Source organism: Polyodon spathula, chromosome 2, assembly GCF_017654505.1.
Source record: "Polyodon spathula isolate WHYD16114869_AA chromosome 2, ASM1765450v1, whole genome shotgun sequence".
NCBI classification, from domain to species: domain Eukaryota; kingdom Metazoa; phylum Chordata; class Actinopteri; order Acipenseriformes; family Polyodontidae; genus Polyodon; species Polyodon spathula.
In genome coordinates this window covers 64,698,044-64,722,173 of record NC_054535.1, presented here as the reverse complement: position 1 = coordinate 64,722,173, position 24,130 = coordinate 64,698,044, and the positions used below count along the sequence as shown (strand labels likewise).

Genomic DNA, 24,130 nt, shown 5'->3' with positions numbered 1-24,130 from the left:
TGGAAGGCATATTTAGAGAAGTGTTAATCTTTAATTGTGTGTAGATTTTACCTTACTGAAATTTGCATTTTGAAACATTAACTTGGCCAAGCAGTATGGCCCTATCATTTGTTCGATGGATAAAAACACCTTTTTGGGGTCCTCATTCATAATGTGGGCCCTTATTCGCTAATTCTATCTTTCACAGCTATCTACAGAGTGTTAAGGTTACTGAAACTTGATTTTTATAAATAGTTGATTTTATAGAAATTGTATATAAATATGTATGTTAGCTGGTTAATTAATGCACTGTGTGGATACAACACTTTGTTGCACTGATGTTATAAATCAATGGGCAGCTGACAAAAGTATAACATGTGCCAACTAAGTCAGCCCACAGTAAATCCTAATGATGGCTCCAGAAAGCTGCCTACACTCATAAGGTCTAAGAAGCTCCAAATAGCCATTTGTTTTAATGCTACTGTGAAAAGTTTGTATTTCTGTGACAAAAAGAATGAATCTTGGTTATAAATCTCCTTCCTGACCTGTGAGAGTGCTATGTAAAGGAAACAGAGTGTTCCACACTGGATGGTCTGACAATTCATTCCAGGAAAAGGTGGAAGTCGGCGATCTAGAAAGGGCAGAACTATGGTACACCAAGTTATCGCCCCAGAAGGGAATCGATATGGCAACCGCGGATTGGAGGAGAAACAGTTGCACTCACTAACCAAGGGGGTGTGACTGACGGTACAAAAGGGGACGTGGCTAGGTGATCTGTTCCTTTGTTATGGTTAAGAGCAAATTGCTATTGCTAAAGGAGAACAAAAATTGTTCCATGAGTGTTTAGTGTTTGCTTGTTTTGTCATGTCTAATTATATACTTTATAATTTTTATTAGACGGCTATCACGTACCGGGAGCTTTGCTTAAGGCTAGCACCAATCCAGACAACACTTCACAACTGTACACAAATAAATTGTATTTCACCACTTGCACGTTAGCACTAACTTTGAACTTGTGATCATGTGTGTGTTATACTGTGTTTATTTTTTCAGGACTGTTTCATAATCACATCACTTCTACACCTGCACACTGCAAACCACTTTGCTACAATTCCCTGTTCTGCTGCAGCTGTTCCTAAGACCAGGGAAGAGGTTATTGCACTGCAGTGCTACACAGTAGGGATTTTCCCTGAGCAATCCACTGTAGATTTTAATATACATGATTTATTTTATTAGTTACATTGCAGGTCTGTCGAATCCACAAGGCAAGAAAAGAAAATTAGTAATCCTCCCAGAAGAGACATCCATAAAGAAATTGTGTTTTGAAGCCTGGGGCTGGTGTTTAAAGCAGACCTAAGAGGATCGCAGGATACAGCTTTTCCCACGAATTATTTACAAGCGGTGCCATTGACTAAATTACACTGTCTTTAATGGCAGGTTTTCACAGCAGTTGCATTGGAAAGAGAATAGATTTAAAGGGATAGCCTACCATTCCAATGGTCACATCAGCTCTCTCTTTGTGTACTGTTTGTTAATGAAGTATGTAGTGTGCCAGGTATATTTGTATTTTTAATAGTTTAGATTGTAATAATTGAATACCTTGTTTTGAATTCAAATCATGTAGAACCCCACCTTTATTGAAATAATCAGACTAGACCATGTTTCTAGTGAACACAAAGAACAGTTTTATTAGAAATAAAACTACTTAAAGGAAAAATTAAAGGTGCAACAGCTAAACTAAGATAATACAGAAAGGAAGAATTATTTAAACTAAACGTTTAGTCTTAACAGGAGTGTCATTAGTAACACAAATATTCACTTTCGTTTCGAAGTTAAATGAGTTTCATATATATATATATATATAGTTTTGGTTCAGGAGGCAATTCTCACTCTTGCGAGGTAAAGACACTCTTTGCATCCAGACAACCTATCAAGAATTATCTATTATCAAGATAGTTAAATTTCGATTCTAGCTTCTAAATGCAGAATAATTGCCTTATGAAACATTAACTCATTAACTCAAAGTATTAATTGAAAGCTATAATACTTTTCTTACATTCCACTTAAAACAAAACATTAATTTTACTTTAAGGTCTGCTTATTCTCGAGTTCACAAAAGGATTACAACACTACTCATTGAATACTTAACGGATCTGCGTTGCTTCCTCCAGCTGTCCCGTGTCTTCAACAATACAAGCGCTCGAAGCTTGCCCGCCGGCAAGGTCAGGTAGGTTCCGGGGTCTGCCTTTCCTCGGGTTTCATCGTTACTTCAGGGTACGAAAGAAATGTCTTTGCAAAGAATCAAGTGTCATTAACTATTTAGGTATTCCACTGAAATAGCAATTCCTCCACTAATATTTGCACTCTTTGTTTGGTTATGTCTTGGATATTCCATCGCAAACTCCAGCACTGCTAGCTCAATAAAGTGAATATACTTCAATTTATGTCGACTTCAAATGTTTATCCAGCTCTTTCTCCGGTGAGTTAGAGATTTGATTACAAGTACTTTAGGATTTTAGACGTCTCACGCAGTGGACTCCCACACCATGGCAAACACTAGAATAGTTTTCTCTTATTAGAGTGCCCGAAAACAGTATCTCTGTCCCAGCTGTTCGCAGGCTGGATCTCCAGGTTATCACAGTTCAAAGACTGGTTTGTGTATTGGAGCCTTGGATTTTGTGTCAGGAGCGTCGTTTCAATGTCACGCTTGTATTTTTGTAGGTCTCTTTCTACCCCTGTGATTGGATAGTTGGGTTAATTTGGACAGTGCCTGAGCCCACATGAAGTGTTTTTCATTGGTCTGCTATTCCGCCCCCTGTCAGCTGGATTTATGACTTAAGACTGGTTCTCGTCTTAAGTGTGACCTGATATAACCTGTTGTGGGAATGTGGCTGGAGCGTTAATAAGGTCATTGTTTAATAGTTAATTAAGGCTCCAGCCACAGTAGAAAAGACCCACTCCGGGCTCAGAGCAATGGAGAATAGAGAGGAGGTTGTGTTTCTGTTTTATTTCCTGGTCTGACGTCACAACTGCAGCCCTCACTGCCACAGATAGCTTTGACAATTGCTATATATATTGAATAAGACTCATGTTCCCTTCCATAGGTTTCAGGACACTAACAGGACATATGTAGTTTACATATTGCAAATTAATGTTTTAAAAATGAATGGTAAAGTGTATTTAATGTTTGCATATTTTTCAGAGAACTCAACAGTGGCTGTATATGAGAAAAAATAGAATTAAGGTACTGTTTGGTCAGTATTTCTGTGTCTGTGTCTTCTTCCCAACCACAAAGCCCTTTCAACCCCACTGCCTTGCAATAGCACCTACTGGTGGAGCTGCTCACCTGTTGTCTGTTAGTGTCAGTCCCCAGGTCAGTTGTGTTAACTGGATTTTACAGTGCTGGGTATCTCAAATGTATTCTCTATTCCTTCCATTTAAAGGATGACCTAACAAGGCAATGATATTGAAATTCAATTACAGTGAAACTTGAGTCATCTCTTACTTCCTTAATGGTGTTGTGTCCCATATGATTTTTAAGGTGGGTTTTTACCTTATGAACCCACAGAGTTTTCTAATTTATGACAGAGCTTGTACATTCTGAAATGCCTAAGGAAATGCTCTGTATTAAACAGCATATACAGTCGACTCTGCATAATTGCATAGGTTTGGGACCGGTGTGATGCTATGCACATAACTGGAGTATGCAGATAACAGGAGTAAGAATACAATTGGATACAATGACAATAGGTCTATACGTACGTGTACATGTAAATATGACTCATTTTAATCAGATTCATAACATTATTTTCCATTTATTCTTTATTTTATCGCACGTAACTTAAAACACAACTTCAAAACAATAAACGAACTTGAAATGTGGTACAGTGTAACACCTTATAGCAGGGGGAGATCTGTGCTGACTCTGCAGGAAGAGGGCGGCAGTCATCCAACAACTGCCTGTGAGTCATGGCAGTGACACGGGGAAGTGGAAAAGTGGGTGTGTGGACTTTCCCCCTCTCTGAATGGCTGAGAGGCGAGTCTTGGGGAGATTGTTAGCCCTATAAATTAACGCTCTGCTGTTTCCTCAGGTCTGCCCATTTAGATGCGCAGAGAGTGCGGAAGCTCTGGTCCAGGACCGAGAATCAGCCAGGAGAAAAAGAAACACAGTGAGACAGTGAGAGCGGGGAACCCTTGGGCAAACCCCGGAGTATTGCAACAGAGCAGGCTAGTTAGCCGGCAGTGTAGGTCGGTGATCTGGGTCGCACGGGTAGCGGCGACCGGGATATAGCTGTCAAGTGCAGCACCTTTTCTTTGTAGTTTGTTACTGTTTTATTTTCCCTGTTTCTTTGTGCCTTCTGTTTTTAATTATTGTTTCGAAGCACCTGCAAGGGCGCCGGTATTGTGTACAATCGCTTGGTATTTCCGTGGTTCTGTTTACCATCGTTGGTAAAGCAGACCACGGACCAACAGCACCCTTTGTGGGCTAAAAGAAAAAGAGCACCCCAAAATAAAACTAGGCACCTGTGTGGTGTTGCCAAATCCACCTGTCTGTCTCCTGTGTCAGTGAATTACCCACCACCCTTCCACACACCTATAAAACATTCAAACATCACTTCTCCACAGAAATGCATGAAAATTAAAATAAAAATAAATAAATAAATTAATAATAATAATAATAATAATAATAATAATAATAATAATAATAATAATAATAATAATAATAATAATAATAATGTACTATCGCCGACATGAAGTTCATAAAGAACTGTACACAGCCTACAACTTGTTAAAAACTCCACTGATTAAGCTGACAAAAACTAATTGCAAACTAAGTAGTCTAGCCTATTTATACTGGGAGAGAAAGACTGAAAACCATTTGCCTTCATAAAGGCTTGTATACAGTACAGTATTTTTTATTTAATTAACTTAAAGTAGCCTACTTTGTACACTTTCAGAAAAAAGAAAAACCTACAATGAAATACCGGTATGTTACAGTGCTAAAATCTATTAATGTATTTGTGATGTAACAAAGAAGTAACAATCTATTATTCCTTTCTATTTAAACAATCAAGCATTAAGTATTGAGTTTATTTAACCATCCTTTATTCTTCTTTATTGTATTTTATCTAATTTTCTAATTGTTGGTCACTCCTGTTATTTTATTTTTTGGAAAGTCTTGTAAATATTGGTTCATTTACCTTTTTATTTGTTATGTTTGATAGCTGCTTCTGTATTATTTTATATAATTTTGTACCTATCCTACATATTTTATTGTGTAAACTTTTTGGCAATATATACCATAAACAAGGCTTCTAGTTTCTTATGACGAGTTTCTTATCACTAAGTATCTATTTTCTCTATTTGCAATTTCACTTTTATCTTTATCTATATATATATATATATATATATATATATATATATATATATATATATATATATATATATATATATATATATACACACACATACGTGCTAAAATTTGTTGGTACCCCTCCACAAAAAAACGAATGCACAATTTTCTCTGAAATAACTTGAAACAGACTAAAGTAATTGGCATACACCATTGTTTATTCCACATTTAATAGAAATCAGACTTTGCTTTTGATTTTTTATTCAACGAAATATTGTAAATAATAAAACAAATGAAAATGGCATGGAAAAAAATGATGGGACCGCTAACCTAATATTTTGTTGCACAACCTTTAGTGGCAATCACTGCAATCAAATGTTTTCTGTAGCTCTCAATGAGACTTCTGCACCTGTTCAGGTAGTTTGTCCCACTCTTCCTGAGCAAACTGCTCCAGCTGTCTCAAGTTTAATTGGTGCCTTCTCCAGACTGCACGTTTCAGCTCTTTCCATAGATGTTCGATAGGGTTCAGATTAGATCTCATAGAAGGCCACTTCAGAATTGTCCAATGTTTTGTTCTTATCCATTCTTGGGTGCTTTTAGCTGTGTGTTTTGGGTCATTAACCTGTTGAAGGACCCATGACCTGCGACTGAGACAGAGCTTTCTGACACTGGGCAGTACGTTTCACTCCAGAATGCCTTGATAGTCTTGATTTCATTGTGCCCTGCACAGATTCAAGGCACCCTGTGCCAGGCGCAGCAAAGCAGCCCCAAAACATAACCGAGCCTCCTCCATGTTTCACTGTTGGTATGGTGTTCTTTTCTCTGAAAGCTTCATTTTTTCGTCTGTGAACATAAAGCTGATGTGACTTGCCAAAAAGCTCCAGTTTTGACTCATCTGTCCAAAGGACATTCTCCCAGAAGGATTGTGGCTTGTCAATATGCATTTTAGCAAATTCCAGTCTGCCTTTTTTTTTATGTTTTTCTTTCAAAAGTGGAGTCCTCCTGGGTCTTCTTCCATGGAGCCCACTTTCGCTCAAAAAGCGACGGATGGTGCGATCAGAAACTGACGTACCTTCACCTTGGAGTTCAGCTTGTATCTCTTTGGCAGTTATCCTTGGTACTTTTTCTACCATTCGCACTATCCTTCTGTTCAATCTGGGGTTGATTTTCCTCTTGTGGCCGCGCCCAGGAAGGTTGCCTACAGTTGCATGGACCTTAAACTTCTTAATAATATTTGCAACTGTTGTCAGAGGAACATCAAGCTGCTTGGAGATGATTTTGTAGCCTTTACCTTTACCATGCTTGTCTATTATTTTATTTCTGATCTCCTCAGATAACTCTCCTTTGCTTTCTCTGGTCCATGTTCAGTGTGGTGCACACAATGATACCAAACAGCACAGTGACTACTTTTCTCCACTTAAATAGGCTGAATGACTGATTACAAGATTGGAGACATGTGTGATACTAATTAAAGAAACAAATCAGTTTGAAATATCACTATAATCCAATTATTTATTATCTGTTCTAAGGGGTACCAACAAACGTGTCCAGGCCATTTCAGAATATCTTTGTAGAATAAGCAATAATTAATTTCTCTTTTCACAGCTTCTTTGCTTTATTCTATGACATACCAAAGGCGTGCAAGTATACATGATAAAATAGCTTTTAATTTCATCACTTTTCAGGAGGAATGAAGCATTATTTCAATAACCTGTAAGGGTACCAACAAATTTGAGCACGTCTGTATCCTTATATGCAGTTAGGATTTCACCCTGGATTCTGTGTTAAACTTAATTTTTTCCTTTTAATAACTTTTGAGTCGTTTGACAGATTTGCTTGAAATTCAGTATGCACTGGTAGATTCCCTGGGTAGATCTCTTGATGTGGACAGTAATGTTCCAATCACAGATAGTGAAAAAACACAAAAAATCACTACATTTTGCCATTTTTGTCCCACACCCTGCGCCAATAGAGTTTTGAGTTTTAAACATGGATTTTTTTGTGATAGAACAGATTAGGGTGACTGAGTATAGCTGTGTTTGTTTAGTGTAAAAATAGTAATCCATTAAAAAGCTATTCACATTTCCAACCTCCGCTGTTTAAAATCAGAGTTTCACTTTTTTGGATAAATGTCTGATACGTAAGCAATAAGGCATGACAGAGTGTGGAAGATACTCTAATATTCACACACCCCGGATGCGTTATAAGACACGAGGCGAAGCCGAGTGGCTCTAACCGCTTGGGGCGTTGTGAATATTAAAGTATATCCCACACCCTGAAGTGCCTTATTGCACTTATAAAATGGATCAACCAATATTACACCCCCCCCCCCCCCCCCCCCCCCCCCCCCCCCCCCAAAATGTAAAAACAGGTTCTAATTAACAAAAAAAGTAATTTTTTATTAAATATCCTTCCACCTCTGCCTGAACTTAGAAAAAATAGTCCCTTAAAACATAAAAAATGAAACCAAAAATGCATTAATTAAAAAATAATTTCAGATATTGAATTGAACATTGCCATTGATAGTACAGTTTTGATTCGTTACACTTCTTGTAATTCTTGGTTTATTCCTTACATTTTAAAGTTAAATATTACAGTCCATTTTCATCATGATACAACACAAATGAGGACGCCTTTAAATTACGCAGCACAATAAGACGGCCTTTATTTTAAATCATGCCTACCCTTCCTCACAAGACCTGCTATAGTATCAGATGAGATGCATTATTTTTTTTTTTAATAATCCTTTGTTATCCAGGGTAGTAACAGGAGGTATCCATAACAGATTAGTGCTACAGCTTCACAGTGGCGAGAAAGACGTTATTTGGATGGAATACCCGGTTACTTATCAAACTGACTTTGCAATTTGCAGCTTGGTAACGTGGAGAACTACTGGACCAGTGTTAACAAACAATTTTAAACAATACAGGGCACAGCAGAAAACATGAAACCATCGTACCTGAACACATTTAAAAGCTATGGCAGGAACTGTCGAGATGAATTTATAAATGTTCAGCATCAGATCACACAGCTGCGAAGGGGTTGGGTCTAGTGGCAGCAGGCAGGCAGACCGCAGAACGGACAGTGGGGGCAACGGCAACAAAACGTCTTTTAACCCCCAAACTCTTTTAAGAGAGACCCAAATACCTTGTGAAAAGCTAAAAGTTTAGGAGATATTTTTTAAACTATTGATTTTCAAAATAGGATAGGGAAACGCCGTAGTTAGGGAGAAGGAACAGAGCGATCAGAATGACGTGTTCTAAATTTATTTGAATACTTTTGCTTTTTTTTCACTACATTAATTAATCATTGGTGTCCGATTCAGATTCATTCAATATCTCATGTACACTTCAGTTTCCCAAAAATTCAACATTTACATAAATCTCGTCGGTCATGTTTATTGTGATAAATTCCAACATGTCTGTCGTTTTTGTTTTTAAATTCTAGTGTATGGAAATCTGCTAGTGATTTGCCAGTTTTTGAAAAAAGTGCCCACCCATGATGATATACTGTAATATCAACACCCCTCTGTGACCCATTTTATAAGAAAAAAGAATGTGTCCATCACAAAAAAAAAAAAATATTTATATTATACTTTTGTCGTCCAAATTATTTTTTTTTACAAGGCCGCCTTGTTTTTCTTTTCTTCTTTTTGCACTCATTTGGATACCAAATGGTTACCAGATGTGTATATATATATATATATATATATATATATATATATATATATATATATATATAATCAAATCTTTAAAATATAGATTTTTTAATTATTTTTTTGAAAGTGCAAAAAAATATTCTTTTTTGAATTTAGAGTTTTCCTAACACTGCAATATACTACACTCCCACTACACTACAGTAATGTAGTAGGGGACAACCGTAACAGACATGAACTGTGTTATGGACTTGGGAAGGGGTTTGGACTCTGTATGCTACTGATAATGTGTACCAGTTTTGTGTGCCTGTCAGAGAGTGTGTGTGTGAGCCACCAAGTGAATTTAAGTGTATAGCTTTCATTTCTGTTAAATGAGGATCGATAATACTTTTTTAAATTTTAGGCCGACTGTCTACCTTTTCATGTTGTTGAATATATATATATATATATACACACACAGTGCCTTGAAAAAGTATTCGGCCTCCATCCCTTTTTTCACATTTAAGAGTCTCAGATTCAGAATTTGAAATAGATTAAATTAGGATTTTTTTTCACTGATCTACAAAGCTTTAAGAACCATGTAAAATCAAAAGAAAATTTCTAAAAGCTTTCAACAATTTACTAAAAATGAAAACCGGAAATTATCAAATAAAAAAAGTATTCATACCCTTTGTAACTGCAAGCCTAAATTTGCTCAGGTGCAATATATTACCTCAACAAGTCCCACAATTTGTTGATGGACTCCACCTGTGTAAGAAATTAGTGGATCACCTGCTTTAAATTAATCTGTGAGGATAAATACCGCTCTGATATCATCTACAAACCGAATGTATTCTAAAATTCTCTTTCTAATTTTCTAAGTAATTGTTCTTCCCATTTCCCCATGTATGTACTGGCAAAATGCATTCCTAATTTAGATTAGTTCACTCCTATTGCTGTACCATCGTTTTGTTTGTAATTTTTATCCATAATTGTAAAATAACTGTTTTCTAAAACTACATTTATCATGTTCAGCACCTCTGCTGTGGGTATTGATTTATCTAGTCTATTATCGAGTGCTTTTTGACAAGCTTCTCAAGTTTCTTTATGAGGAACACTTGGATACAAGGATTTTACAAAAATAAAATTGTATTCTCTGGCTAGGCCTGTTCTTGCATTATGTGGCTGCATGTATTTTTTTTTAATTCTTTTGATATAATGCCTTTATTGTATAGTCTCTCTGCAATGTCCTTAACCTCTTTTACTGATTTATTGATCCTATTGCTTTTAACTTCTTCATATGTATCCATATTCTTTAATTCACATTCTACAGATTTCATATAGTCCTCTGTGTTCATTATCACTATTCCCGATCCTTTATCTGCCGGTCCTATACTTATATCATCATCATTTAACAACTCAGTTATAGCTTGTTCTTCAATATTGGTTAAATTAAGTTTACATTTTTTCTTTAGTCCTACTATAATTTCTTGTTTAACTACGTCAATATATATGTCTAACCACTTGTCTCTTCCATCCGGAGGAGTCCACGTGCTTGTACTATTAACCTTAATCCCATGCTCATAATTACCCTCTGAATCGGAGATCTCTTCATTGAAAAAATATTCTGCTAACCTCATTTGTCTTTCCCACTCCTTTAATTCGGTGGCCAGTTTATCTTTATCAATGTATTTTTTAGTCGGTATAAACTTAAGTCCTTTACTCAGTACTGCTTTTTGGGATGTGATTAAAGTTTTCCTTGATAAATTAAATACTTTGTCTTCTGTCTTATTTTTAGTGTATTTGTTACCATTTCCATTTCTGGGTCTCTTATCTTGCTGTTTTGAATTCTCTGTCCTAGTCCTGTTTAATTCTCTATTTTGCATTTTTTTGTTTACTTTAAACTGGTTTATTTTTACTGTGTTAGATGTATTTTGATTGTCTTTCTTAACGATGGCACAGTTTTCAGACGTTCCTCTGGTTTCAGTGTCTTTAAATACAATAACTGAGAAATGGTTATTGTTGTATAAAAGATTAATAGGATCGTTCTTATTTTTAATAGTTTCTATTGTGCCTTCATATTTAAAACAATCCTTATTCTTTAAGTCAGTGTATACATGTATGGGCCTATTTAATAGGTCTGCAGCTGCCAGAACTTTTGCCTCTGTAGCCCAAGAATCTATACTGCAGTCACTTAATTTCATTTTTTCAATGTGGGTCACTGAGTCGATGTACATTTCATATCGTTTTATATTGTTTTCCATTAGTCCTATTACATTATGTCTAATTGTTCGATGATCATTTTGTGAACCATATAAAACCACACCTAAACATCTAAAGAAACAGTTTCCATCCTTCTCTATTTGAACTGTGCTGTAACCGTCATAACTGTTATACTCACATTGCTCTAATCGAAAGAGTTTCAGCAGTGTTTTCCTTATTCTCGTTTTTGTTTTGATTTGAAATTTTAATTTTTTCTAGACCTATTCTATTTTGTAATCCCGGTTGATCTATTAATTTGTGTAATTTCATTAACTTTTTGTTGTTCAAATGTTCTAGTTTTTTGTTCTCAGGGTTTTCTACTTTATGAAGTAACTGTCTAATTTCTGATGGAGGAACCATGCAATTTATATCATTTATAACTATCTCTACTTCATTATTTATTTCTTTTATGCATCTTGTCGATGTCAATTTAGCTTCCTGCATTACCTTAAACGAAGTCTCTTTCAATATCTGATTTATATTTAATCTTTCTGCTTCAGTAGTCTTCATGTTTATGCTTAGTTTTATCTTAAAACCAGTTGGAACTATTGCATGCGCTATACAATTATCTATAAAGTTTTGATAATGGTGACATTGGTTTTATGTTGGTAAATATTTTTAAGAAAAATAAAAAACTGAAATATCTTGCTTGCAAAAGTATTCAACCCCTGTGCTGTGGATGCTCCCAGTTTGCACTGATGAAAGAAATTGCCCTAACGAGGACACAATTACCTTACCATTGGCCTCCACCTGTGAACCATTAAAGTTGCTGTCACATTTTCTGGATAAAAACCCCACTGTTGATGGATCATTGGTAAGGCTATGAATGTGAAGGAAAATGAAGATCAAAGAGCATTCTACAAAAGTTAGAGATAAAGTAATACAAATGCATAGATTAGGGAAATGGTACAAAATAATATCCAAGTGTTTGGATATCCAAGTGAGCACAGTTGGATCAATAATCAGGAAGTGGAGGCTGCATCACACCACCCAGGCACTGCCAAGAAAAGGCCGTTCCTCAAAACTCAGTGCTCAGACAAGACGGACACTTGTGAGAGAAGCCACAGAGAGGCCAACAATCACTTTGAAGGAGCTAAAGAGTTCAGTGGCTGGGAGTGGAGTAATGGTGCACCAGTCAACCATATCAAGAGCTCTGCATAACACTGGCCTGTATGGGAGGGTGGCAAGAAAGAAGCCATTACTCAAAAAGTACCATCTGAAAGCACGTCTGGAGTTTTCCAGAAAGCATGACAGTGACCCAGCTGCGATGTGAAAAGGTTGTTGTGGTCAGATGAGACCAAGATAGAGCTTTTTGGCCAAAACTCAAAGTGTTATGTGTGGCGCAAACCTAACACTGCCCATGCCTCAAGACACACCATTCTTACAGTGAAGTATGGTGGTGGCAGCATCATGCTGTGGGGTTGCTTCTCATCAGCAGGGACTGGGCATCTTGTTACATTTGAAGGTAGAATGGATGGAGCAAAACACAGGAAAATACTGCTAGTGAATCTGCTTCAGTCCGCTAAAAAACTGAAGCTTGGGAGGAAATTCACCTTTCAGCAGGACAATGATCCCAAGCACAAGGCCAAAGCAACATTGGAGTGGCTCAAGAACAAAAAGGTGAATGTCCTACAGTGGCCCAGTCAGTCCTGATCTCAAACCCATTGAGAATCTGTGGCACTATTTGAAAATCATGGTTCACAAGCATCGTCCAACCAACCTGAACAACCTGGAGCAAATCTGCCAAGAAGAATGGGCCAAAATCACTCCGACACTGTGTGCAAAGCTGGTACATACTTACCCCAAAAGGCTTAAAGCTGTTATTGCAGTGAAAGGTGGCTCTACCAAATATTAATGTGTGGGGGTTGAATACTTATGCAAGCAAGATATTTCAGTTTTTTATTTTTCTTTAAAATATTTCCCAACATAAAACCAGTGTCACCTTACAATAATTGATTTTGAGTTTAAGTGTTTTAAAATAAAATATCGAACAGAATGAAATTTCAATGTACCATTTGTAATTCAGTAATATGAGAGAATTGGTCAGGGGTCTGAATACTTTTGCAAGCACATGTGTATATATATATATATATATATATATATATATATATATATATATATATATATATATATATATATATATATATATATATATAAATTCAAAAAAGGGGGAAAATAGTAGACTGGTGGTGCATGCAGCACAATTAGGTCCCAGAACATGTGAGTGTTTTAACTGGAACATAAAGGAGTGCAGATTTTAAATTAAATTATTATATGCTGGTTGGATCAAAAACCTAGACTGTTAGTGTGTCCCCAGGATTGAATTGTGAAACACTGGGAAATGCATCTAGAGAACTAATTCTCTGATTGTGATGAATCTTGGTTACAATATTCTCTGTTAAGAGTATCAGAATATAGTGCGATGGGCTAGCATTAGCATTCATAGTAACATGGATAGGGGGAATGAGAGCTCTTTAAGAACGGGACACCCATGCGACAGATGTATGACACAATGATATTGTCACCCATGTAAACACAGTTTACTAGAAGTGTATGAGGTACACTGTTAGGAAACTGTGTTTACATGGGCGAGTGGAATGTGCTATGTCATGTCAGTTTGGATAAGCAACAGAATATCGTTTAATGGGAGGGATGGCCTCACGTCACAGTTGAGCTTTCTACGTTGTGCTGTAATACCAGTATGTTCTGTATTCTTCGGTATTTTAGGACTATGCTGGCACATAGCGTATACATGCATTCTGTAAATATTCATCCTTATGCAGTATGTCTTCCCCGACAACCTCAACAGCCTCCCAGTAGGTTTCTAGGGAGCACTTAGAGGTCACACACCTAGTGGACCATGATGATGGATGTCTCTTGTGTTATCTGCAGAGAGCTGTATGTTGTTCATCTTAACTGATGATGTCTGTCTGTGGTTGCTGTGTTGCCTTGCCCCTTCCATTGTTTGGGGGAGGGGGGATGCATAGTTAAGGTTAAAAACGCTAACATCGCATTTCCCTACTTTTGTCGTTTTAATATCAACCCTAACTGATGCATTAACAAAGTTTTTTGCAAAGAATATATATATATATATATATATATATATATATATATATATATATATATATATATATATATATATTCTGGAACTTTTTTTCACATTTTGTTGTGTCAGTGCCTCAGAGTTTCATGCATGTACATGAGGATTTTTTTCCACACCATACTCCACATCGTTAAGGGGAAAAAAGTTTTTATAGAGGAAAAAATTATATATAAAAAATACGAAACTGAAAGATCATAATTGGATAAGTCTCCACCCCCCTGAGTTAATACTTGGTGGAAGCAAGTTTGGCAGCAATTACAGCAGTGAGTCTGTTGGGATAGGTCTCTACCAACTTTGCACACCTAGGTTTATCAATATTTGACCATTCCTCTTTACAAAACTGTTCAAGCTCTGTCAAGTTCCTTGGGGAGAGTTGATGGACTGCAATCTTCAAGTCATGCCACAATTTTTAGATTGGATTTAGGTCGGGGCTCTGACTGGACCACTCAAGGACATTTACCTTTTTGTTGCTTAGCTACTACAGTGTAGCTTTTGCTGCATTCTTTCGTTTGTTGTCATGCTGAAAGGTGAACTTCCGTACCAGTTTCAGCTTTCTTGCAAAGGGCAACAGATTTTCCTCAATGACTTCTCTGTACCTTGCATCATTCATTTTCCCTTCTAGACAACTGTCACAGTCACTGCCAATGAGAAACATCCCCATAACATGATGCTGCCACCACCGTGCTTCACAGCAGGGATGGTGTTCTTTGGGTGATGGGTTTGCGCCAAACATAATGCTTTGCATTTAGGCCAAAATGTTCATTTTTAGTTTCATCAGACCACAAAACTTTTTGTCACATGGCTACAGAATCTCCTGATTGTTTTTTTGCATACTTCAAACGGGACTCAGGGCGGGCTTTCTTGAGTAATGGCTTCCTTCTTGCCACCCTACCATACAGGCGAGATTTTTGGAGTGCTTGGGATGTTGTTGTCACACACTTTGACTAGTCTTGGCCATAAAAGCCTGTAGTTTTTGCCATTGGCCTCTTGGTAGCCACTCTGATAAGTCTCCTTCTGGTTTGGTCATCTAGTTTGGAGGGATGGCCTGATCTAGGCAGGGTCTTGGTGGTGCCATACACCTTCCACTTCTTAATTATGGTCTTGACCATGCTCCAAGGGATATTCAAAGCCTTTGATATTTTTTATCCCCATCCCCTGATCTGTGTCATTCAACAACTTTGTCCCAGAGTTCTTTTGAAAGTGCCCTGGTACTCATGTTTGAGTCTTTGCTTTGAAATGCACTACCCAGCAGAAGGAACCTACAGGAACTGCTGAATGTATCCTGAAATCATGTGAATCGCTATAATTTAACACATGTGGAGGCCACTTAACTCGGTGTGTGATTTTGAAGGCGATTGGTTACTCCACCTTAAATCACTTTACCTATTGCAGTTAGACTCATGTTTACTATTGCACATGTATGAGCAACTAACTGGCTATTGAAACTACTTCTACCATACTTTTAACATTATATGCTATACAAAAAAACCAAACAAGGCAGACAAGGTTTCTTTAGAAACTTCCAATCTAGTTTTTAATTACTTTTCTACAAATTTGTAGAATTTCTTTTTCACTTGGAAGTTGTGGGGTAGGATGTGTAGATAAATAAAAAAAACAAACAACAAAAAAAACTATTTTAATGCATTTTAATTCCAGGCTATAAGGAAACAAAAGGTGAAAATTTTGAAATGGGGTGTAGATTTTCTAGAGGCACTGTATAATAACCAATAAAAAACAATGAAACACCCCCAGTGCAAAAAAATGAAATCAGTGTATAGCCAATAAACACTGGAAAAACACTGGAAATGGTTACTAAATTCACTTTGATGACCTCTTTTCCCGTGAAAAACATTTATTAAATTGCCCAATGTCCCTCCTTCCTGACTTGTATCTCGCATTGACTCATTCTGAACCACCCAAATTAATGAGTGGCAACAAATTCCTACATTCATATTGGAGGATTGTAACATACTTGCAAGATTTAAAACGAGATATTCTTGCTCATGAGATTTAAAGCTATATTACAGTACCTTGTATTTACACGCTCATGGAATTTAAAACAGAATTGCAAAATGCGTTGAAATGTAAAACAATGCCTAAACACACAAAAACCCCAGAAGAATGTGCCCGTGACCATAAGAATTTTGTCATGGAAGACAGCAAAGGAAAGAAGGTACAACTGAAGTGTGCAAGTACGGTTGAATTACTATAGTGTGACAGAAAAACTTAAAGTAACTGAAAACAATAATATCACAAAACATATAATAAGCAAAAGCCTTGAAATAAAACCTGATTTACATATAACTTGAAAATAGCTAAAAATAAACACTGAACAATGTAAATAATAAAAACTGAGATACAGAAGCCCTATATATAATTAAAGTTACATTTAAGACAATTTATCTTCAAGCTTGTCCCACCAGGGTGCAGAGTGTATCCACTGAAATGCTATATATGGGACCTGAACAAAATTTTCATCACCCTGTAAACAGTAGATACAATTTCTTCTAGTACAACAGTCTACTGTGCTGCCATAATGTACTATCCCATTGCCTCTGGGACATTAAATTGTGACAGGTTTGATGGGTATTATAGAAGGCATAATGTTTCAATTAGTTTCAGCCACAGTATAACAGGAAAAGCACACTGCAAAGCTTAATTCAACATCCCTTCAGAAAATGTTAGCTATGCTGTGTCAGACCCAAAAGGCTACAGTGTACAAAAGAAACGACTCACAAGAGCCAACTGATGCCACTGCTAAACTGTTCCTGTTGCAGAAGAAAAGAAGGATTAGTGTTGGCATTCTGTTGTTTATCTGACTTTCCCATTTCAGTACAAACCCAGGGTTAAGGGTTCAGTGTTTTTCAGCAGAAAATACCTTTTAGCTGATATGATACCTTTCCAGAGTGGTTTTTTTCTGTAGTTCTCTGCATTCTGCTGTAACACAAAGCTTTTTTTTAAATTTTTTACGTAGCTTTGCTTTTGGCTCTACAAAAAGCTCTAATGCCTGCTTGTTTATACTTGACGTAAGACTCTCTTCCCAAAAGGCATGTCCCTGCTGTTCGCTGCAGCTGTAGGAGTTTATGAACACTGTTTTATAGACTGGAAAGCAAAACAAAAATGTTAAAGGGTATTTAGATATAAATATATCATTTTAACTATGTTCTTTTAAAATGTTTTAAAGCCATGTATGTAATAAAACTGGTAGTTTGCCTTTTAACTCATTGGCATTTCTTAGAACTCAAGCAATAAAACCCAAAGAAGAGGTGTTATTGTCTGGTAAGGCCTGTCTTGTGCTGTTATATGTCCCGAGCCAAAGGTATCCATTTGCTATTAGAAAATGGATACGTTTGTGTTTCAATATTTAAGATATTGTAGATATTTAAGACATTAAGATATTTAAGACATTTATTAGCAAAATAAATTTTAAAAAGTTTTACTCATTAAAAATATCTAGTTGTCTCTGTTAATCACGATTTTGCTGTTTGCTCACAGTGCATGTTCATAAAGTTTATTCAGAGCCTTCTTCCTGGCTTTGTTAGAGACGAGAGCACCGTGCCTGTGTTGTTACTGTGATATGCTGAAATAAAGTTCCTGAAAGTTTGGACTGCATCCAGTTGTTTGATTTCTACAACTTGCCAATCAAACCAGACTAGTTGCTATTGTGGTTACTGTATTGCCGCTGAGAGCAAACACTATTCTCTTTTCAATTTTTTTTTGTACTTTTTTGCTATACTAAATTTAAATAGATAGGACAGCGAGGCAGCAGAATAGTCTACATCAACAGACAGCATTCAGAGTGTACGATAACTGAGATTTTCTTTCATTAAGCAGAAAAAAGGTAAAATACACAAACACTGTATGTACGTATTTGCAGGCCGATTGATTTGGAACAGTGATTAAACACAGTTTTAAAGATAACATATTAACCAATCAGGTTAAAGGATCTGATCCATTTTCTAATCTTTATTATACCCCACTGTGAATGCATATTGCTGTAGACCAGGGGTGTCAAACTTAGTTCCTGGAGGGCCGCAGTGTCTTCTGGCTTTCGTTTCACCCGAGCTCTCAGTTACTTAATTGCTCTAATTATTTGATTAATTGGACACATTTAATGCTTCTCTTCAGGCCTTAAAATGTTTCATAGGTAGTGTACCTTGAATCAAGTACATTTTTAAAACAATCAACTGTAAAAAAAAAAAAAAACTTGAAAAATATTAAATATGTCAAATTCAACAAATAGTTAGATCAAATATGTTAATTAGAGCGTAAATTGGAATGAAAACCAGAAGACCCTGTGGCCCGAGGTCTGGATTTTGACACCCCTGCTCTAGACAGACTACATTCGTTATCCTTTTTTTTACATACTAGTGAATTGTTCATCCAATCGATGCAAATTGGTTGGGATATTTTTTAACAAGTTATTGAGAGTATCAGAATTGGGATATATGGAGGACCTGTCCATTTTACGTTTTTTAACTGCAGGTAGGTCATAGTGATATTTTTTTCTATTTGTTTCAGGTTCCGTCCTCATGTAGACACTGACCCAAAGAAACCTTGTGATGCTGCTCTCATTGACAGCTTGGTATCCTTCAAGAACAATGACCTGGGTGCTTGGGTCAGAGGAGGAGACATTCTTATTAAGAACTCTGTGTAAGATGCATTCTTTTATTTCTGTTCAGTGTTGTAATGTTTAAAACTAACCACATGTTCTTTATAAAATGTTGTTCTCATTGTGTTATTGTTGCAGGAAACAATTGTTATAATTATGTTAAGACCTGAGGAAACTGTCACTGTACTGTGGTGCTTTTTAGTAGGATGGGCGAAGCAGACGGTTGGCGATTCTGCCTATTGAAAGATGCTCAGAGCCCTGCACGTGAATTTTGCAGTTTTAAACTCATCGTATAATGGATATTAATCAGTGAAACACAATCTTTCTGCAATCAGAAGTGTAAATGCTCAGGTAAACATACATAGTAATCACAATACTCTGATTTAAATTTTATTCAACTTTAATAACGATTTCTGACTGTGTATGCCCTTGAACGTAAGACAATACTCTGAGATTTCAAAACCTAAACCAGAAGTATCATTTACATTCTGGGGCAGAAATATGAAAGGTGCGTCATTTTAGCGGTGATTTAAGGCAGGGGGAGCGAGATTTACCCATCAAACATATATATATATATATATATATATATATATATATATATATATATATATATATCCTATATATATATATATATATATATATATATATATATATATATTATAATATATATATATATTTTGTATTATAAAATGGGTATTTTAAATACTCTATCCTGATTGGTCAAAACAGGTCACATGGGGGGGGCAATTCCCTATAATTAAAAAAAAAGGCAGGCATATTGGAATTTATTGCAATAAACATGACTGACGAGATTTATGTAAATGTTGCCCTTTTGGGAAACCGAAGTGTATGTGAATTATCTAATGAGTCTGAATCAGACACCAATGATTAATTAAGTATTGAAAAAAAGCAAAAGTAAGTGTGTGTGTGTGTGTGTGTGTGTGTGTGTATATAATATATAGATATATATATATAGATATATTATATATATATATAGATATATATATATATATAGAATTAAGTTAAACTCACCGTTCAGATTGCTCTGCTCCTTTACAAAAGATTTGGGTCACTCTTAAAGACTTTGATGATTAAGTGGATGTTATGTTACTGTTGCTCCCGGTCTCTCCATTCATTTTCAAGTGGAATGACAACCATTACCAAATGGGAATGGGAAGAACCTCTCTGACCGTCAGTCACTGAGAATATATACAAAAACTGCCCTATCAGGGCCCTGCTGTGAGGAGGAAGTCCTTCCTATCTCCTGCTGAAGAGGGTTGTCCTCACAGTAGCATTTCATAGCAGGTCATAGATTGTCCTGTGCTTTCTTTGGTTCAAAATTGGCTGATTTGTGCAGTTTTGACCTATAAATTAATTAAATACACAACAAGATACTACTTTCGAGTGTTTCTGAGATTGCTCGTTGCCTTAATCTCGCATCAGTAGTTTTCTACTGATTAAACTTGGTTTCGACCCCTCTATCTGAGATTGCCGATTAGCTTTTCATTCTCTTTTTACTGCCTTGTGTAGTTGTACCGTTGCTGGCTGTTGTGGTTTTGTAGGGTGACCTGATGGGCTTGCGACGCCATCCTCTATGCCGATTTACTCAGCCTCAGCTACCTTCCAGCTCGGGCTTACGTGCCCCTCTCAAGCCTCAGGCTCTCCTAGCGCAGCTGTTTTTCTCCTCTACACCGACGCTGATTGACTCGGCTATATCAGCCCAGCATCGACTTTGTTCTCCTCGGCGCCGACCCTGACCTCAACTTAACTAGGCACAGGCTTGAACACCCTCCTTGACGCCGACCCCAACGACGATTGATTCGGTACCGGTTGGACATCTTCGGCGTTGACCCCAATGCTGATTAAACTCAGCACCGGTCAGAATCGACCTCGGCGACGACTGACTCGGCACCAACCGCTGACATCGACCTCGCTCTCCCTCAGCACCGACCTTGGCACCGACCACGCTCTTCCTTGGCATCGACCACGCTCTCCCTCAGCATCAATTGACTCAGTACCAACCTCTCGGCATCGACCGCGCTCTCCCTCAGCACCGTCCTTGGCACCGACCACGCTCTTCCTCGGCACCGATTAACTCGGCACCGACCATGTTCTTCCTCGGCACCGATTGACTCAGTACCGACTGCTCGGCACCGACCGTGCTCTTCCTGGGCACTGATTGATTCGGCACCCACTCCACTCCTCAGCGCCGACTGCAACAGCTCGCCACCAACCGCGGTTCCTCAGCACTGATGCCGATACACTCTTCACCATTTGACAGCACGGCACCGTCCGCGCTTATTTCGCACCGACATCGATCATTGCACCCACGACGCCAGCGTAATGTCGGTGCGCTCTACAAGGTCCTCCGCTGGGTTCCACCAGTACGACCAGTATGCTGCAAAGCTCCACAGGCAGGAAGAACACACCTCCTGTGCCAGATGCCTAGGGCCAGACCATGCAGTCAGGGTGCTGGAGGCTGAGTTGGACTGCTCTCCATGCCAAAGGTTCTCAAAACTAATTAAGCTCAGGAGGGCAGCCCTCTCCCCAGCGGAGTCTCTCTCCTTGGGGCAGGGTAGAATGAAATCTGTGATGCAGGGCTCTCCCCAAAGGTCCTCTGGCACCCCACCTGCCACTGTGACCAGGGAGCTGTCCCATATCCCTGGATCACCCTCACCTTCTCCACCACCAGTGCAGAGCATAAGCACCCCTCCATGGAGGTGAGATGGTCACCACCTAGGCGTTACCGCTCAAGAGGGCATTCCCCAGGAGGCAGGGGGTCACCTCGGAGGTAACACTCTCCTTCCCTGCGTAGGCGCAGGCAAACTCCCTTGGAGTCGGCACAGAGACATCAAAGCTCGGCTGAGACAGTGAGGGCCCAGCAGACCATGCTGGAAACCCTGTTGGAGTCTCAGGGTAGACTGCCCCCTACCACCGGGCAGCCCCAGCTTTCTCACTCCAGCTCTCCATCCCCGGCTCCACATAGACTCCCAAGCCCAAACGAGCTGTCATTTACAGCGTCAAGGTCAGACACATCTGACCCCGCCACTCAGTTGGGCAGGCCGGAGCGGGGGGGCTCTGTAATACCCCTTCCTCATATTTCGCCATGAGGCAACGTGCAGCTGTTGCCACAAACGTTCCCTGGCCGGCAGAACAGGGGGGGAAGGGGAACTGATTGTTAAAGCAAAAAGTGCACCCACAACAACCCCTTCCCTTGTGCAAGGAGATCCTGGAGCTGGTTCACTCATCTTGGAGCAACCCGGCGTCCGCTCCCTCAGGCTCCAGAAGCAGGCAGAAGAAGAGCCGGTGGTAAGGGACCACCGCCAGCCAGGGGTAAGCAGTTCTCCGGCTGGAGACCGAGGCCGGGGCCTAAGAAAGACGTGCCCCCTCCCAAGCCCAAGGAAGATCGCCCCTGAGGGTCTCTGCAATTCTGCTTAGGCCCGCCACCCTTCAAGGGTGTGCTCCTTACCACCATCGAACCGGCTTGCGCAACTCTCCTTCAATAGGAGATCACCAATCTTCAACAGAAGAATGCTGTGCACCTGGTAAACCCAAGCGATGCCCTCAGTGGCTTCTACTCCAGGTACTTCCTGGTGCCCAAAAGGGAAGGCGGTTTCAGACCTATTCTAGACCTCAGGGTCCTCAGCATGTTCCTCAAACAAAGGAAGTTCAACATGTTGACCGTACAGCGTATCCTCTATTCCGTCCAGCCGGGTGACTGGTTCACATTGATCGACCTGCAAGACTCCTACTTCCATGTTGTGATCCATCCCATGCACAGAATATATATGCTATTAGTCTTTTAAGGAAACGTGTATGAATTCTGCGTGCTGCAGTTTGGCCTATCGCTGGCACCCTGCACATTTTCCAAGTGCATGGATTCAGATCTCAAACTACCTGGACGATTGGCTAGTTTGTGCATGTTCCAAAGCACGCACCGAGGCGCACACCAGACAGGTCATAGATCATGTGACGAAGTTAAGGCTCTCCATAAATCAACAGAAGAGCAACTTCGTAATGTCTCAGTCCACAGTGTTCCTGGGGATCAAATTGAACTCTGTGAGCATGTTCAATCATTGAAAGTCACACTCTCCCAATTCAGAGAGGATGCTCTTCTACAGGTCAGAATATTTCAAAGGTTGTTGGGGCTCATGGCAGCCACCTTGAGAATCTTTCCCCTATTTTGCTGCTGAAAATGCCACTGCTTCAAGCCTGGGTAAATATGCTCAAGCTGCACCCGGTCCACGATTGATACCGGCTGGTGCGAATGTCCAGACAATGCCAGAAGACACTGGAGTGGTGGCTCCATCTTGGCAATCTGCTCCTCCGGTCTCCCCTTGGATCCCCTCACAGATGGGAATTGATCACTACAGATGCCTCCAGCCTGGGCTGGGGAGCAGTCTGGAACAGGAGAGGAATAAGAGGTCAGTGAAAGGGACATTGGCAGCAAGCGCACATACATGCCCAAGAGCTGCAAGCAGTGAGCCTGTCGTTATCCCATTTTCGCCAGCAGTTAGCGCACAAACATGTGCTGGTCCAGATGGAAAACACTATAGTGGTAACCAACATAAACCACCAAAGCAGCCTGCGCTCACCAGGCCTTCACCACACAGCACAGAGACTCCTGTCCTGGACGCACAGAAACTGTGTGGACAACAGGGCAGCAGACCTCCTGTCCAGAGGAGCTCCAGACAGCTCAGACTGCACCCTCAGGTGGTGAAACAGATTTAGGAGAGGTTTTGTACTACACAAGTCGACCTCTTCACCACAGCTGAGTCCACTCATTGCCCCCTATGGTTCTCTATGGAGAGAGACGTTGGTCCCCTGGGAGTAGACGCGCTAGCTCACCCCTGGCAACAGGGGCTGTTATATGCATTCCCTCCGCTACCGCTATTACCCCTGACACTAGAGAGGATCAGGTTGGAGAGAGCACAGGTTTTGCTGGTCGCAACCAGATGGCCGAGGCGCCCCTGGTTTGCTCTCCAACATGTTTTGGGGCCAACCATGGCAGCTCCCACTATGCGGACCCCCTGAGCCAAGCGGAGGGGTTATTATGGCACTCGAACCCAGCCCAGCTCCAACTCTGGGTCTGGCCATTGAACAGAGCCGTCTATCCGGACGAGGTTTGCCAGATGCAGTGGTAGAGACACTAAAGTCTGCTAGAGCTCCTAGCACTAGAGCCCAGTA

At 39.2% G+C, this 24,130-nt stretch overlaps 1 long non-coding RNA gene across 1 annotated transcript in view; it reads left to right on the top strand.

Annotated features, from left to right (window-relative positions):
- Positions 1-24,130, top strand: part of LOC121299113 — a 67,497-nt gene that overhangs the window by 18,246 nt on the left and 25,121 nt on the right. The window contains exon 3 of the long non-coding RNA XR_005947365.1: positions 18,853-18,984. This is a non-coding gene — a long non-coding RNA (uncharacterized LOC121299113). The remainder of the gene's footprint in view (positions 1-18,852; positions 18,985-24,130) is intronic.